General features: G+C 42.3%; 1 protein-coding gene and 2 pseudogenes across 2 annotated transcripts in view; all 3 read left to right on the top strand.

Moving 5' to 3' along the window:
• The window catches only part of rgl1 (ral guanine nucleotide dissociation stimulator-like 1), a 267,685-nt gene that overhangs the window by 100,876 nt on the left and 147,881 nt on the right, over positions 1-18,928 (top strand). The gene's annotated exons all lie outside the window — the stretch shown is intronic.
• Positions 3,847-4,350, top strand: LOC140737417 (eukaryotic translation initiation factor 4E transporter pseudogene; annotated as a pseudogene).
• Positions 4,347-5,776, top strand: LOC140737416 (eukaryotic translation initiation factor 4E transporter pseudogene; annotated as a pseudogene).

The raw sequence follows: 18,928 nt of genomic DNA, 5'->3' as shown, positions 1-18,928 counted from the left end.
ATGGCCATGTTCATCTCACCCATTCCAAAATGTGCGCATTTATGAAGATGTGCACATTTGCCTTGTATCATCAAGGTGATAGAAGGCCAGTAACTTCTAAAGTTCTGCTATCACTACTCTCAGACTCCAGCAGGACAAATGAGCTATGAGGAGGTCAGTGGCATGCTGCTTCTGTGCCCATGCTGTTAGCCATTGAATGGATAGCTTCTTTGCTGAAAGTACATAGTTAGCCACCACTCTAACTTTTGAAAGACTTGTAGAGTAAATGAAATTTGTCAAGTGCAGAGGGTCTAGATCAGAGGTTCCCAACTTGGGATCCAAAGACCCTTCAGTCAATGGTTGGGGTCCATAGCATAAAAAAAGATGGGAAACCCTGGTCTAAATGTATTAATGCTCCATGAGTACTTTATTAAGAAAATAAAAATATCAGATGCTGGGAATCTTGAAACAACATGCTGGAAGCACTCAGAATGTCTGACATCATCCGTGTAGAGAACAATACATTAATATTTCGAGTCCATCATGCAGCATGGATGAGGGTGAGTACAATTACGTTTTACAAAGGACATTTAAACATTTTTTTTGCTCTTTGGGTCCCTTTTAAATGTTTCCCCTTGTCTTAAATCTATGTTCTCTAATTCTTAGACTGTCCTTCCCTGGGACACACTGTGACCATTCGCCTTGTCTATCCTCCTCATGGTCACCACTTGGCTACCTCCACTCTAACCAGGACCCTCTGTTAATCCTTCCACAGATGTTGCATGACCTGTCGATTGTTTTATGTATGCTTGACTTGAACTGTGAATAGAACATAGAACAGTACAACATAGGTACAGGTCCCTCGGGCCACAATGTGGTGCTGAACCAGCTAAAACGTAAATTTAAAATCTCCAAAAACTAATCCCTCCTACCTACACGATGTCCATATCCCTCCATCTTCCTCATTCATGTGCCTATCTGAATGTATCTTAAAAGCCTCTAATGTATTTGCATCTACACCATACTAGGCAGCGCACTCCAGATGTCCATTACTTTCTGAGTAAAAGTACTTGCCCCTCACATCCCCTTTGAACTTACCCCCTCATACCTTCTGTGCATGCCCTCTGGTATGAGATACTTCTACCCTGAGGGAAAAGATGCTCCCTGTTGACTCTATCAATGCCTCTCATAATCTTATCAACTTCTATCAGCTCTTCCCTCAGCCTCCACCATTCCAGAGCAAATAACCCAAGTTTTTCCAGTCTCTCGTGATAACACTTGCCCTCTAAACCAGGCAGCACCCTGGTAAACTCTTCTTCATTCTCCCCAAAGCCTCAACAGCCTTCCTATAGTGGGGGACCAAAACTGTATGGAATATTCCAGATGTGGCCTAACCAGTTTATCTATAGGTAGCATTAATAAGAATGAGATGCCCGTTTGCCAGGCATTGACACTCTGATGATAGTCCTTGAGTTGGACTTTGAAAGGCACATTGTGATTTATTGGAAGAGAATTCTGCCAGATGCTTGCAATTTTGTACTATATGTAAAATGCCCCAAGTATTGCAGTGATAGCTTCTCAACATTGTTTATGCTTGGACTTGAGAGAGAGTAATCAGTGTATTAAGAAATTCAGTTTGTCAAATCAAAACTTTCATACATACTGCACTCCTGGGGAACTCAGTTCCAACAACTTAACTTGAAAGCTTCCCAATTCCACAAAGAGCCCCTTAGGAATCCAAACTTCCCTGGACGAGCCAAACTGCAATTTTGCGCACAACATTTCAGATAATGGCTTGGTCATATAGTAATCAGAGACCTTTGGTCTCCCTAATGTACTGGGCATAACTGGCTGGCTGATTTCCAGCTCAACTCTGTTCGCCCTCTGAGTCATGTAGTAATATTTATAATAGATGGTTGAGAAAGCCTATTTGTTTTAACTCAAATTAGATTTGCAATTTTCCATGGGCTGTGATGTTTTGAAGCTTTCCAAACTTAACTGGACGAGACAAGCTCTGAGCTATGAGCCATTTTTTTTCAGTGCACTAAAAACTGTGGCTTTTGTTGCACAGAACTGAAGTTTTCAATGGCATGTTAACTCTGTCCGCTGCTTTCACAATGGACTATCCATGGTACTTTTCTAACAATCTAATTTTTGAAGGAGTTGAGGAATTAAAATTTTACTTTCTGTCACTTTAGCCTGCATAAATATTCTAATCATTATTTCATGCTTGGCAAAATGTTTAAAATATGAGATTAAAATTGTGCCTGCCTATCCTTAATGTCACTGTTGCTAGATATCTAGGATTGCAGAGTTAAAAGCAGTGACATTCCAAGGTCAGGGCTTTCCTCGGGGATTACTTTCTTGGAGGTTGGTAAAATTCTTCTATTTGCAAAAATCCAGACTGAGCAATAGCTCTCTAAAAGTGCAAATAGATTCTTTTTTTATGTAGTGACTTACATTTTGAACCTGACAGGGTGTTATCATGCATCCCTGTATGTTATGTACTGAACGTAATGTGAGAGGGGATTCTGGGTAGATGAGTTACATGTAAAATAAACAGCAGCACATTTGTTCCTCACCTCTCTGTCCCCCGTGGGTGTTATTCATGGCCACCCAGCTTCCCAGTGCTACAAACATAACAACTTGTGATGCGGTGACAAGTCCTCACACGATATTTATTGTTTTGTTCCCCTTGGCAAGTAAAGTCCATGTGCAATGCTGGCGGTCTACCGCTGTGTCATGACGGTGAACAAAAACAAAATGGCCTCACGAAGCCTGGTGAGAGAAATTGAGGGGAGAGAATGAGAACAGAATGGTTAAAAAGAAAAGTGACGGATAAGTCTAGTTACCTTTTCTGGAACGTGACTGTTGGAAAATAGTAACAATGTTTAGAATTATGGGGTCGTATGACAAAATGACAAAGCAGTGGAGTTCATATACAAAAAGATATGAGTATTTTGCACTGGCAAGTCAAATTTCAGATAATATTTATGTTCCAACTTTTCTGACTGTGATGGGTACAAAAACGTTTAATTTATTATGCAGTCTAGTGCAACATGCTAAACTTGGTGATGAATCTGATGAGGACATAGTTAAAGTCATAAAGGACCACTATTTACCTAAGTCTTTATTGCTGAGAGAGTAAATTTCAGGAAAGGAATCAAGAGGAAGGCAATTCTATTTCACATTTGATGTGGTGCTGAAGCAGTTGTCTGAACACTGATTTTGGGCAGCGGCTGAATAACACGGTACATGATAGACCCATATGTGGTCTACACAGTGAGGCAATTTGGAAACGTTTGCTTACAGAAGACAGACTATCATTACAGAAGACAGTTGAGATTAGTACAGCTATGGAGCTGGCAAATGAAGAAGTATAGCTTTTGAGCCATCTTCCCAAGTTCATAAAGTTTCTACTGACTTTAAAAATAAGACACCTATTGGTAATCAATGTTACTGTTGTGGCAAAACTAGGCACTCAACAAAAGAATGCTGGTGTAAGGATTTAGATTGCTAAAACTGTGGCAAAAAGGGGCAGACTGAACGCACCTGTAAAAGAAAAAAGACACTGTCAACCAAAAACACTATAATAAAGAAAAATGACTTTTGGAACAACAAAAAGAAACGTGAACAAGGAGTGACAAGAAGGATGAACTGAGTGACTCTCCCTCTGTGGTTGAAGAAGCTTTGCATGTTTTATCTGTTTCAGCGGAAGTGTTCAATGGAGAACTGGGCAGAATGAAAGGAATCACTGGTAAGCCCAGAGCCTCAGCAGAGCAGCAGAGGCAGCTGCTGACCCTCGGTGGTGGCATGGATAAAACAGAACGGATTGAAGAAAAAGATCAATGAAACGATACAATAAAAATGTATGGCACGAAGAAACCATATAGATATTCCATGGAAAAGCTGCTGGAAATCAAAGAGTGCCCATATACAATGCAGAGACCAGCAAGTCTTTTGGAAAAATATGACAGTGAAGGCATCTGGGATCTGGACAAATGGCATGCATCCTTGTATCCGAATTCTGGCAGGAATTCACCACTGGATGGCACTAAGAAGGACTACCTTTTAAATTTGGAGAGGGTAATTCTCAAGTGAAGAATTACAAATCCATGAGAGAGAATAAAAAAAAGATCTTGATGTTGTACTCAGTCCTCAGTGCCAAAGCTGTGGTTATAGCTGTCATGTGACCAATACTCCTATTAGTTGAGGATCTGGAAGCCCATTGGAAAATAGAATAAAAATATTCATGGGTTGGGTTGCCAGTGGAAGATTGGAAGTGGGTGCATAATAACATCAAGAACCATTGATTAGGATGGCAGAGACAAAGACTTTGGTGATAGAGATGCTAGAGAAGGAAGGGGATGAGTGTGGTGAACTACATATACCTGTCTGGACTGCTCCTGTGGCTCTTCCCACAGACCCCTGTAAAAAGGCGATTGAGGCCTGAGCCCGGCCTCATTCTCCAGGATGTAGTGTTGTTCATTCTTCCAGTCAATAAAAGCCGATATCTCGCTTCTTACGTCTCAGAATGAGTTATTGATGGTGCATCAATGAGGCTGCAAAGAAAAGCGCTTTAGGAGAGAGTTTGGTGATGGCGGATGCATTTTTCGTCAGTGGAGGTGATGTGACTACTTTACTGAAGAGGAAGCAGAATGGTTTTCTGCTGGCCTTGCTAGTCAATCAGAAACAATAGAGCTGACAGGCTTTGATGGTAACACGCTGCTAGAGGATCCGAGTCAGGCAAAGAGGCGGAGGAAACGATCACAGACCATTAAAGAAGGTGTAGGATGCAATGGCGTAGCCCAAGCAGAGAACCTACTGTTTCTGCATCAGAAGCTGACCAAGAAGTTCCCCAGAAAGCAGTCCTGCCTGAACTCGCATCGGAGAACTTCAATGAGTTCTTTAATATGGAGAAAAGTGTTCTTCAACTACCATCGATGATTGAAGAGGTGCTTGGTGAATGGTCAATATTATCCAGTTGATTCTATCAATGGTTGTTAAGCAACTTAAGTAGACCAGGTAGTCAGTCGCTCCAGTAGCCTGCAGTCTACCCCACATGAACGAGAGATTTTCTAGTCTGGAGCTGATGATCCCAGTACCCGTTTCAGAAATTTGGAAACTAGTTTGCACCCGTTCCATCATGAGGAAACTTATAAGGACATCAATAAAAAAGTTGATATTTTGGAATACTGCGAAAAGTAAATGTGGATGTGAAACCTCTGCTGACCTCTGAGGAGAAGCTAAAGGAGAGGTCACAGTCTGGAGTAGTTTGTCTGTGGAAGAGATGGAAGCAGAACTGAAAGGTCTCAAAATGGAATCTGAGAGGAAGCTTACCACCCCATTTATGGTGGAACATCTGGAACAGACTCTAACTGCATCATCTGGTCTTGTACAAATAAAAGACCAAAGAAAAGTCCTGCCGAAGGGTTTCGGCCTGAAATGTCAACTGTACTCTTTTCCATAGATGCTGCCTGGTCTGCTGAGTTTCTCCAGCATTTTGTGTGTGTTGCTCAACAGACCAGATATGACTTCCTTCAATAAGCTAATTAACAGTATGAAGGCAAGTGGAACCTTACCCTTGCAATCAAAAACCCCCAAAATTCTACCTCCCCCTGTAATGTGGCCTCCATTCCCAGATATTCTAGGTGACCTGCTTGGTGGTCAGAATCATCACACAGCAATCCTTAATCGGCAAGGCCCGTCACCTGTGCTTTCTGAGGTGACCCTACTAACAATGCAGTATGCAAGCCAAGATCTATACCTACACCACCAAGAGATAAAATTACCTTAGCGTTATCCCCAAGTTGTCAATACCCTCACAGGATTATGTCTGGGAATAGAGGCGGTCTATCCTCTTCCCCTAGTTTTAAAAAAATCTTTTGTTGTTGGTTGTATTGGATGATTACTCTATTGAATCTTAATAGCTCAGTGGCTGGTCTCTGTGGGAAGGCATAGAAACCTTTAAAATAAGGGCTGAGGGATACATAATGTATTGATGTATATTTTGACCCTTGCAAGTTGCTATCAAACTTCCCGTGTGTGCAATGTACTGAATGTAACATGAGAGGGCATTTTAGCTAGATGACTTGCAAGTAAAATGAACAGTTGAACATTTGTTCTTCACCTCTCCGTCTCTTGTATGTGTTATTCAATGTCATCCAGCTTCCCAGTACCACAAACATAATATTTTTAATAACTACTGAACAAAGAATTTATACTAATTGATTTTTCAGTCAGCAGAACTAAACCAGATTAGCTGGTCACTTGTTACTGTTTAAGGCTGAAACCAGTATATGCCTGGCAACAGGAGTAGTTTCACATTTGAATACTGCAGATGCTTAAAAACAGCAATGGGATGGGCCTAGAAATGTTCTAAGGAATTGGTAGGGTTGGGATCACTAGTGCAGAAAATTTCTTGATATCAGATGCCCTCAGCTTAGCTGCCTGCATTTTAGTTCCTGATCTTGCAAAGAGCAATGCATGCATTTCCATATTCTGTCATTAATGTTACCACTGCCTATAAAATTCACCTAATATGTTTGTTCTCCTGGAATTTTTAATTTTAATATTGCTTCTCCCTCCCAAAAAATATTGAAAAAACAGTGCAGGAGCTGAGTTTGTGTAATTGACCACTTGATTAGGCTGCATCTAAACATGCTAGTATCTGTAGTAAGACCAATTTTGCTCCCATTTGCTCATTTGGAAAGAATGCTATAAAATGGCCAAATCAAGGAAAACACCCAAATTCTCTGGGGCAGGAGAATGTATAACAGAAACTGGGAGAGCACTGGGTAGTTTGAGCACTGATTTGGTGATGCCAAGCTTTGCTTTAAAAAAAGAATCTTTGACTTGAAAAATAAATCTTTGGAATGTAGGTTGAAGTTGCATAATTCCTGGAACAAGTTTGCAGAAGGATGTATTAGATATGCTTGAAGTTCAAAGAGGGGAATACTGGCATGTTTTATTTCATTGATGTTGGGGGAGCAGGAACAGGAATAATGTGGGGTTGAGGTAGATCAGCTTTATTAAGTTTTCCAATCTTTTGCTGCATTTCCAGCCTCTTGCCTCATGCACTTCATAGTGGGCTGCATTAACTTGGACACTGAAAGTGTTCTCCTTCAACTATTAATCCGGGATGCTTGCAAATGGGGGCTGGATTCATTGTGTTCACTGAAAATTGACATCTTGTGACTGCCCCAGCATTGCCTGGGAGTGTCACGTTAACTCTGTCCTTGGGCATTGAAAGTGGCTCTGGAACCTGCACCCTTCTGTCTCAAGGCAAGTTTCATACCGGTGAGGCTTGGCCAAGACCTATATTTAAGAAGCAGCACTAGGTTAGTAACATTTCCATTAAGATCTTTCTGGAGTTACTGGTCGTTATTATATTGTGTTGTCTGTTCTGTACACTTTCTACAAAGCACAACCTTCAGTGACTTTGTAATTCTGAACCCGGATCAAAAGGTGCACTTTTGTCACTGCTGTAAACATTTTAATGCAATACTAATGAATCTTTTGCAATACAAGGCTAAAAACCACTATTTAAAAATATTCAAATTTCCTAAATGCTGCAAACCCTCCATGTTATTCCACTTAGAATGTATTTTATTTTATTGCCCCAAATGTCTTGCAAGGAATAAATTTGAAGTAATGTACTTTTGGAATTGATGTAATTGAACACAGGTGATCGTGAGTAATTATTAGGGTCAGTAATAAAAATGTCAAATGCCTAGTTTAACTTGCCAATGTTGATCATCGAAAAACTAAAAAGAATGCAGAACATTTCATTCACAATGGCCATTGGATTGTCTTCGGCACAAAACAACTGTGCCACCCCAGTGGCTTTTGGGACCACCTGATGAAGGAAGCCATTGATATAAAACTGGAGAAAAAGAATTTAACAAAGGTGAAGGTCTTGTTCCAAGTAAGAGCTTGAATTCGATTGTAAATGAGTTGGGACAGCAGAATCCTGATTGGATGCGGACTAACCAATCAGGAAGGACGGATGACAAAGGTGTATAAATAGCACCGGTCTAGACATGCCCAGGTTTCATCCCTGATGAAGATGGCAGAGTTTGTCATCAAAACATCAGTTCAAATTGATACCTGTACCTGGCTGGAAGCTCAAGAAGAGTTTATTCATAACTAAAAAGACCTTCAATGAAATCGCAAGCTGTATAAAAGCACAACTGTATAGTGCTTTTGTGATATCACAGATTGACTCCTTTGCTATTGTTAGTTCCTACGATAAATTCTCAGCTATTTGATTATCTTTGGAGCATGTAACTATTACAATTGTTTTTATCTTTATTGAAGATAAATGTGATTGACTGGTTAGGCAACTTGATGAGACAACAGTACCTGGCTGTCAATCATTGGCTCAGACTGAATCCTGACAGCAGCTCCATTTCAAGAAGGGACATGACCATGTTACAGTTTGTTGGGTGCTTGTCAGTAACTTCAAGGTCAGCAAGTGTTGAGGCTACCCTGTAGGTTGGGAAAGGGGGAAACTGAAGTCCTGTTTTGCTTAACAAGGTTTTTTAAAAACACAAAACCATGGAATACAGTCTTTACAGAATTAATGCACTTCACGGTATTGAGGAGGAAATATGGTTTCCAGACCTTAACAATTATGTGATATGCTTGCTTTGACAGAGTTATGCTCGAGCAAGGTCTTGTATTGTGAGCCAAGGTTTAGTGAAAATCCCCAGGTAGTTACATCACTGAAAGTTTCTGTGTAAGTGCCGGCTGTTTTAAGAGAAAAATCCCAAGTGTAATGTGCAAACATTAGTGAATATTAAAGCATTAATCTTAGTTCAGAATTGTAGTTTTCCACTCAAACCACCCACATTGGAAAAAGCAGGTTTTTATTTTTTTTTAAAAAGTGGCTGGATGAGATTTGAGACAAATAAAATACCTTCAGGTTTTTGGTGAAGTGCCAAATGGAAATTGGGTTCGTTCCTTGAACTGATGAAAAAAATGTCTGCTTGAAGTCTTGGAATGGATGAGGTAAACTTTCTAACCAAATTTTTTTTTTACCATTTAGTTAACAGTAAGGGGGCAATAAAATATTTTAATAGGCTGGGGAGCATCTGTTGAAGGTTTTTGACCTCTGATGTCAAATGTTTCTCTTTCCGCAGATGCTGTCCTGAATATTGCCAACAATTTGTATTTCAACTGTCCAGTGTTTTTTTACTTTCATCAGACACTTGAACAACATTGTTGCAATAGGTTAAAGCATTAAATACTTCAATATATTAGAAAGTTTGTAAAATATTGCATGCTATCCAAATAGTCCTATGCAGTTTAGATTTCACATTGTCTAATAGAAAAATAAGACAATTTCATAATTGGATGCAAAATGAGTTTGCTGTTTAGAAAGGCTGGAATGAATTGTGTAGCTGAGGATGTCTTTCATTTTATTTCAATGGTCATATACAATGTATTGCGTGGAATGCTGTTTGATCCAACAGTCCATGGCATGGAGTACTTTTAAGCCACAAGTGAATACTATTATGCTAGCCTGTCACATTCTTCCAATCTGACTGCTTTGTATCGCTGAAGGCAGATGAGTTTGTGCCAAATTTCAGCAGATGTTTTTTATTAAATTACTGGTATTGTAATTCTTCCAGACAGCAAGGGTATGCATCTGCCACAAAACTCTAGCTTTCCACATGGACAGTTGGGATTCTTTTAGCCTGTTTTTTTTCTCTTGAATTAATTTAGTAATCACATGGAATGCAAGCAAGACTTTCTCCCGTGATGAAGAACAGCCATTGTTTTTTAGCTTTGGTCCTGCTGAAATTTGAGCTACCTAGTGTATACTATGATGTGACCTAAACATTTGGTTGTAATACGGGTTTTGCTGGATAATGGTTTAGGATTGTAATTGCTGATGGGGTGTTGCAGAGAAGAAAATTGTCCATGTAGTTAAAGCATTAGTGATTTATTTTCTTGTAGTCTTTTATTTTTGCTGGACTGTCTGAATTAATACCGCAGTTGGAAATCATTAGCAGGCACTTGGGAACACACAGAAAATGCTGGAGGAACTCAGCAGGCTTAGGCAGCATCTATGGAAAAGAATACAGTTGACTTTTCGGGCCAAGACTGGAGAGAAAAAGATGAGTAGATTTTAAAAGTGGGGGGAGGGGAGACAGAAATACAAGGTGATAGGTGAAACCAGGAGGGGGAGGGGTAAAGTAAAGAGCTGGGAAGTTGGTTGAAAGTGATACAGGGTTGAAGAAGGGGGAATCTAATAGCAGAGGACAGAAAGCCATGGAAGAAAGAAAAGTGGGGAGGAGCACCAGAAGGAGGTGATGGGCAGGCAAGGAGATAAGGTGACACTTCACCTGTGAGACTGTTGGGGTCACACACTGTGCTCCGTGCTCCCAGTGCGGCCTCAGGTATTGGAGAGACACATGTAGATTGGGAGACCGCTTCGCTGAGCACCTACTCTCTGTTCACCAGATGAAGCGGGATCTCATAGTGGCCTCCCATTTTAATTCCACCTCCCATCTCATTCCGATATGTCAATCCATAGCCTCCTCTACTGTTGCAAAGTTGAAGGAACAACACCTCATATTCTGTCTGGGTCACCTCCAAACTGATAGTATGAACATCAATTTCTCAAATTTCCAATAATGACTCACCCCCTTTTCACCATTGCCCATCCCCTTTTCCCTCTCTCACCCTATCTCCTTGCCTATTCATTGCCTCCCTCTGGCGCTCCTCCCCCCTTTTTCTTTCTTTCTTCCTTGGCCTTCTCTCTCTTTCACCAAATCAACTTCCCAGCTGTTTACTTCATCCCTCTTCCTCCAGGTTTCACCTATCATTTTGTTTCTCTTTCCCTTCTCCGCACCTTTAAATCTACACCTCATCTTTTTCTCTCCAGTCCTGCTGAAAGATCTCGGCCCGAAACATCGACTATATTCTTTTCCATAGATGCTGAGTTCCTCCAGCATTTTGTGTGTTGTTTGGATCTCCAGCATCTGCAGATCTTCTCTTGTTTGTGAGGTAGCACCTGGGTATTTTTTTCTCATATTATAAAGGGAGTTTGTATTTCAAACCAAAACATGCGAGCTAAGGGCCTACTTCATTTGGATAAGGTGCTGAACCTGACCATTAAACTAGATTAGTTGTCATGGCAAATGGAATCTTCAGAGTCTAGCTGGAGAGTAAATCTTTTGAAAGTACAATCAATTGTAATGATTTGTACTTCAAGTAGCTTACCTTTCTGGTAATCATGTAAACATGTATTCCTTTTTTTTGCATGTGTAAAGACATTACACATGCCGCAACACAGGCTAATATCATTGATCTTGACGAGGTAACTAATTTGCTTCTTACTAAAATCATGTTTTCCCAAAAGAACTTGTGAAGTATTCCATATTAACTATCAAAATACATGATTATCCTCGGAATACATGACATCATTGTTAAATTGCTACAAAATATCTGAAAGTGAAGCTGGAAAAGTGTGGATGGAGCACAGGGTTTTGCAAATAGTGATGTGAGGCATTTTATGTTTAATAAAAAACCCAGAACAACTCATTTATTGAACTCCAAAAAAATTAACACAAAAACACACTAAAAGTTCTTTACGTAATTATGTCATCACATCAGACCAGTCTCTTAAAGTGAACCCCAATTCAAAGTCGGTGGTTGTGCATTATGTACATTTCCACCAATTATATTACCCTACACAGGCCCACCCCTGGATTCACTAAAACCGCTGTTATGAGCCTGTCTGAAGCCCTGCCTGGGTCTTACGTTCCAAGGGTGGAGGAACAGCAGGTGCCCCTGGTTTGTCCAGAGATTTGTTGACACACTCATGGTCATGTCACAACAGCAGAGACATGGCAGCAGAATCCTCTAAATCTTGGTGGGCCAGTTTAAGGCAATCTACCGAAACACATTCAGGTTTATCCCTATTATTTATGATAAAAGTCTTTTCTGTCTGTTCCAAAATGTGGAACGGGCTGTCATAAGGAGGCCTAAGGGGATGTTGGTGTGCATCGTGGTGGATGAAAACGAATGAGGCGGAATGTAGGTCAACAGGAACCCACGAGAACTGTGCACCATGATGGGAGGTAGGAATAGCTGAAAAGGGAATTGAGTTTACTGAGGAGGGTGGGACGCTGTCGAGAGGCCAACCAGGCAGTTGTGGGATCAGGATAAAATCACCTGGTGCTCGTAATGGCTGCCCATATACAAGCTCAGGCACAGATGATTGCAGGTCCTCTTTGGAGCTGCTCAGAGCCCTAGCAGGGCCCACGGGGGATGATAATGCCAACATTAATCTGTCAGGGAAGCCCTCAGTAATAGTAATAGAGCTAGTAATAGATATGGGTGCATTGGGAAGCAGTAGATATGGGTGCCAGTAGAGTCGCGTTAGAAAGAGCTGATTTCAGATAATCAAATGCCCTGGTCATGCCTGCTGACCAGTCAAGCACATGATTGGGGTATTGCCATTAAATGCACTATACAGGGGGAGTATAAGTTCAGTAACTCACAAATGAAGCGGTGACAGAAATTCACCATACCTTAAAAATTCCTGTAGCTTTTTAGTAGTGCAGAGCAGAAGGAAATCCATAATAGCGGCTACTTTTGTTGGGAGGGGTTTCGCACCTATGCAGAAATGCGATGACCAAAAACGTCAGTGGCTGACAACCGAAGTTGGCGTTTAGCAGGACTAACAATCAACTGTAATGTTGTGAGTGCTCAAAGTGTGCGGAGATGGGATACGTAAACAAGAAACAATCTGCAGAAGCTGCAAGTCAAAGTAATACACACAAAATGCTGGAGGAATCGGCAGGCCAGACAGCATGTATGGAAATGTGTAAACAGTTGACGTTTTGGGCTGTGACCCTTCATCAGGACTTGAAGAAGGAGATGGGAAGACAGAGTAAGAAGGTGGGAGGGAGAGGCGAGGAAGAAGTACAAGGTGGTAGGTGACAGGTGAGACCACGAGAGGAGGAGGGGTGAAGTTAAGTGCTGGGAGGTCGATTGGCGAAAGAGATAAAGGGCTGGAAAAGAGGGAATCTGATAGGAGAGGACAGAAGGCCATGGAAGAAAGGAAGGGGGAGGAGCACCTGAGGGAGGTGATAGGCAGGTAAAGAGCTAAGGTGAGAGGGGAATGGGGAATGGTGCTGGGAGCGAGGGGGGTTGTAATTACTGAAAGTTCAAGAAATTGATGTTCATGCCATCAGGTAGGAGGCTACCCAGACAGAATATAAGGTGTTGCTCCTCCAACCTGAATGTGGCCTCCACGACATTAGAGGAGGCCATGGACTGACATGTTGGAATGAGAATGGAAGTAGAATTTAAATGGCTGGCTACTGGGAAATCCCACTTTTTCTGGCGGATGGAGCATATGTGCTCGGTGAAGTGATCTCCCAATCTACATTGGGCCTCCTCGATATATAGGAGGCCACACTGGGAACAATGGATACTGTAGATGACCCCAACAGACTCACAGGTGAACTGTTGCCCCCACCTGGAAGAACTGTTTGGGGGCCTTGAATGGTAGTGAGGGAGGAGGTGTAGGGACAGTTGTGGCATTTGTCTCTCCTCACTGATCTCCCTCCTGGTACATCCTTGCATGCAGAACAAGTGGACAAGGGAGTCATGTAGGGAGCAATTGCTGCAGAAAGTCAGGGGGATGGAAACATGTTCTTGATGGTGAGATCCCACTGGAGATGCTAGAAATTACAGAGAATTCTGTGCTGGATGCAGAGGCTGGTGGGGTGGTAGATAAGGACAAAGAGGAACACTATCCCTGGTGGGGTGGCAGGTGGATGGGGTGAGGGCAGACATGCATGCAATGAAAGGGATGCAGTTGACGGCAGCATTGATGGTGGAGGAAGGGAAATCCTTTTCTTTGAAGAAAGAGACCATCTCATTATTTCTGGAATGAAAAGCCTCATTCTGAGAGCAGATGCGGCAGAGACGGACGAATTAAGAGAAGGGGATGGCATTTTTACAAGTAAATGGATGGAAGTGGTAAAGGCCAGGTCGCTGTAAGAGTCAGTGGGTTTATAAAAGATATCAGTGGATAACCTGTCTTCAGAGATAGAGACAGAGATCGAGAAAGGGAAGGGAAGTGTTGGAAATGGATCAGGGAAATTTGACGGCAGGATGGGAGTTGGAGGCAAATTTAAGAAGTCAATGAACTTGGCATGGGTGCAGGAAACAACACCAATGCAGTTGTCGATATAGCATAGGAAAAGTCGGGGAGTGATACCAGTGTAGGCTTGGAACGTAGACTGTTCCTTGTAGTCAACAAAAAGGCAGGCATAGCTGGGACCCATGTGAGTGCCCATGGCTACACATCTTGTTTGAAGGAAGTGGGAGCAGCGAAAGGAAAAATTATTGAGGACCAATTCTGCATGACTGAGGAGAGTAATGGTGGAGGGGAACTGGTTAGGTCTGGATTCCAGACCTTCCTGATAGGGTTAGAGGTGTATAGGGACTGGACATTCATAGTGAAAATGAGATGACCAGGGCCAGGGAACCTGAAATCATTGAAAAGATCAAGAATGTCACAGATGTAGGTAGCAGAGCACTGAACCGGGGGATAAAACAGAATCGAGGTTTGCAGATATAAGTTTGGTGGAGCAAGAACAAGGAGAACCAATGGGTCTACCTGGACAGGCAGGTTTGAGGATCTTGGGAAGGAGGTAGAAATGGGAAGTGTGGGTTAAGGGAACCATGAGGTTGGTGGCAGTGGATGGGAGATCCCCAGAGTTAGTAAGGTCAGGAGTAACAGTAGCTTGGTGCTCCTTAGTGGGCTTCTGTTCAAGGTGTAAGAGGAGGTGTCTGAAAGTTGTTGCATGGCCTCAGCATGGTAGAGGTCAGTCTGCCGGTCTACTGCAGCACCCCCCCCCCCCCAATCTGTGGCTTTGATGGTGAGGTTAGGATTAATGCAAAGAGAGAGGAGAGCTGTGCATTCAGGAGTGAGGTTAGAATTGGAGAGAGGAGTAGTAAAGCCGAAATAGCTGATATCTCATCACCAGTTAGCAGTGAAAAGATCCAGGGAAGGCAGAGTGGGTATCCAGGAAGAGGATGGGAGATTGGTGCAGGTTGGAGAGTCCTTGCCAAAGAAATAGGCAGAGACAGGTGGAAGAAGATCTCTGTGTCATGACAGGCATGGAAATCACTGATGTGTGGGTGCAGGGGGACAAAGGAAAGGTCCTTACTGAAGACAGAACATTCTGCCTCAGAGGGAATTGTAAAGAGTTAGGATCAGAGGGCAGAAGGAGGATGTTAGTGTCTAAGGATGGGAGGGTTGGGGTGTTCGGGGAAAGTGGGGTAGGAGGAAGATGGTCTCCAAGGACTCGAGCTGGTATTGGGACCTGAGAGGCACGGGATTGCAGAGTGGAGGTAGGGTAGGGGACACTGGGGTTGCAGCAGCAGTGTGTAAAGTCCCGGCCTGGTGGTGCTGTTGGTGAGATGTGTGTTCATATTTGGGTGCACTGGTGACAAGTATGTCATCCAGTAAACAAAAAGAAAATCTGTCTTTTAATATGGAGTCCATCGGTCATTGGAAGGTCTGTGCTGCATTTTTCAGCCCAAATGGCTAATGCAGAAACTCAGAGCCCAAATGGAGTTAGCACAGCCATTTTGGAAATGTCTGCTGAGCACACATGCCCTGATCGAAGCTACTAACTAGAATAACTTTGGAAAAATTAACTTTCTGGCTAAACATGCCAAAAAGTCTTAGATGTAAGGCACCAGATAACGATCAGGGGTGGTGTCCTCGTTAAGGTGTGAGTAACTGTCACATGGGCAACAACCACTATTGGACGTGGGGACCACACGGAGGAGTGACGCCCAGGGTTTATTTGAGTGGCATACAATGCTGAGTCTTTCCATGTTGCCAAACTCAGCCTTCCTGGTTGCCAGTTTTTTTTGGGTCCAGTCTACGTGTTCAGGCATGGACTGGCGGGCCGGTTGTGGGAAGCTGGTGCTCGACCCCATGTGACTGCAGTGGAGAATGTGCACGTGGTGAGGTTTGGAAATTCACCCAGCAGTCAAGTTAAACTCACATGCAGTGGTGCATGTGCTTGACAGAGTTGTGGGGAACTTACTAGGAGAACAGGGTAATGACCCAAAGTCCTTGATATCCATAAGCTAGCAATTTTTAAGATTGACTAACAGCCCTGGGCATACAGGATATCTGCACCGAGCAGAGGTCTAGCCACTTGAGCCAGGACAAAGTCCCATGTGTAACGTCACTGACTGAAGCAGAATGCCAATTCTCATGTCCTGTAAGACTGGATCCTACTGCCATTGGCAGCCTCCAGCGAGGTTTCATCACTCTTTGCCTTCTCATCAATTGGCGATACTAGCAGAACACTCACTTGAGCACCTGTGTCACAAGGAAGAATTGCCCTGAAAGGGTGTCCATAATGAACAGTAGGCCACCCTGGCAGCCTGAACCTGTGCTGATCACAGACCTCTGATGTCCCAATGCACTGTCACTTCTTCAAGTTCGTATCAAAGTGAGCATGGTTAAAACACAGACCAGACATAGTCTGTTTTGCAGCATTAGTTAGTAATCTGTTTCATGTGCTTATGTTGAGGGCCTTGATGTCTCGGCTTCTTGGGACAGGGAAAAGAGAAGCTGCCTAGCTGAGTGTAGTCTATCAGCCTTTTTAGCAAGCTCCCTATAGTCCTTCTCAGATACATTAGCAAGGGCTATGCAACCTTAAGCAGGTATTTGCTGCATGAAGAGTTCTTTAAAAATAAAACAAGAATGATAATTTCCCAGGGGAGGCAGCATCTGGCCCATTAGCTCTGATGGCTTAGCATCACTGAGGCTGGGCAAGGAGAGCAATTGTTTGGAGCGCTCAGACTCCCATAGTCCAAAAGTCTGTAAAAGGTGAATTTATCGTGTTCAGATGTGTGTTCTAGTAGACTCATCACTCTTGTGGCCTTGGAGTTTCCAAGCAACACTACCACATTTGGTGTCGTCATTGGTTATTTCTCCCAGCATGAATTGGGCTTCAGCTTGAACAAGGCGAGCATTAGCATTTTGCTCCCAAAACTCCAGATTTTCAAAGCGACTGCATTGGCTGACTTGTTCAGTAACTCTGGAATCATCCTAGAGCATCGGGGTCACCAATGTATGTTTTCACAAAAAAAATGACATGAGCCGTTTTATGTTTCAAAAAAACTGTGATAACTCACTTATGGAATTCCAAAAAAACTGAACACAAAGCACGGTAGGCCTTTGCATAATTATGCCATCCCATCAGACCAGCCTCTCAAAGTGAGCCCCAACTCAGTGTTGGTGTTCGAGAATTATGTAGGTTTCCACCTATTACATTTTTCTACAGGTTTCATGGGCTGATCTGTCATCTGCAATGTTAAAAAATGTTGTGCCATGCAGTTTGGAAACCTTCAGAATGGAGAGCATGCCCTTCACCCCAAAATGTCTATACTTGCCAATATGAAGTAATTGTATCTGCCTACACGTGGTCCACCCCTCTCCACTCCTGCCTGTTCACGTGCCTGTCTAAATGCCTCTTAAACATTCCCATTGTATCTGCTTCCACCACTTCCTCGGCAATGCATTCCAGGCACCTATCACTCTGCACTTTTAAAAAGAAAACTTGCCTCATAGATCTCTAAACTTCCCCCCTTAAACTCCGACTCTAATACCTTGTCACAAGTTAAGATCCTTAAAGCTCTGCTGTTGAGTATTTGCAAATTTCTACCCTGGGGAAGAAAAGATTCTTCCTATCCACCTTATGTATGCCATTCATAATTTTATATGTTTCTATAAGCTATTGATATTCCAACAGTCTGGGTTTGTCCAATTTCCTTTATTTAGTTAATGCTCTGTACTCCAGGCAACTTACTGGTGAATCTCTTCTGTACCTCTGCAAAGTCTCCACATCCTTCCTATAATGCCATGACCAGATCTATACAACTATGTTCATGGAGTGAAGGTTGTAGTATTGAAATCCCCCGGGCTGTTCTTTCTCTTGCAGCTTTGTTTTTGGAAGAATTCCAGGAGCACAGTCAACTGACACAATGATGCATTTTGTGATTTGTCATCACTTTATATATTTCTGGACTACCAATCCAATGGGTGAGAAAATTTGCCACATCAAAGCCATATTTTGTAACTGTGCATAATCTGGACATTTCCAAGAAATGAGAGGTGTTTGGGTGCAGATATGCCAGCTCTTGAATCTAAAACATGCCAACTGAATTGCTCTTATCTATGAGTTAGGTACCAAGTATGATTTGGTACCATTAAAGGACCTCACAATATGGGATAATTCTTTATGCCAAATATTTGAATTCCTATTATAGCACGTGACTTGTGACTTCATCCTATATATCATAATTGATCATTCAATAAACCAAGTAACTGAGAGATTCAGAGTTGAGCCTTAAGGACAGTGGGAAACAGAATAAAATTAATTACTAAGAAGTTTAGTGAAACACTGATTTTTTTCTGTGTGGAAAGAGTGGAACACTTGTTTGTAACTTGCAGAATGGTTTTGGATCTGAACTCTTGACAAATATAAAGAGTCAATAGGATCAAATGGGCAGATTACAACACCCAGAACAGCTTCAATCTCTTTGATCTGTATCATCTTTGACAAATGTCTTTACACATACTATGGCAAACGCGCAACAAGATGCTTAAAGAGCAATACACAGCAAGATAGAGACGAATTGCATTCAAGGATGTCAGAATAGATTAAAACCTTGATCAAAGATTGTCTTGAAGGACAGAAGTCTGGGGAGGGAACCACAGATTCAAGCTTTGTTAGCCAAAATAGTAGCATTGGGTTGGAGCAGTTGCAAGATGGTCATTGCTGTAAGAGATGAGATGTGGGGGCACGACGAGACTGTGAAGAAAGGTTAAGACTAAGAGATTTGAAGTTGAAACATCATTTAAACCCAAGTAGGTCAGCACTGAGGTGAC

Source organism: Hemitrygon akajei, chromosome 12 (assembly GCF_048418815.1).
Source record: "Hemitrygon akajei chromosome 12, sHemAka1.3, whole genome shotgun sequence".
Classification (NCBI taxonomy): Eukaryota; Metazoa; Chordata; class Chondrichthyes; order Myliobatiformes; family Dasyatidae; genus Hemitrygon; species Hemitrygon akajei.
Note: the sequence above shows the minus strand (reverse complement) of the source record. Positions and strands in the feature narration are given on the sequence as shown.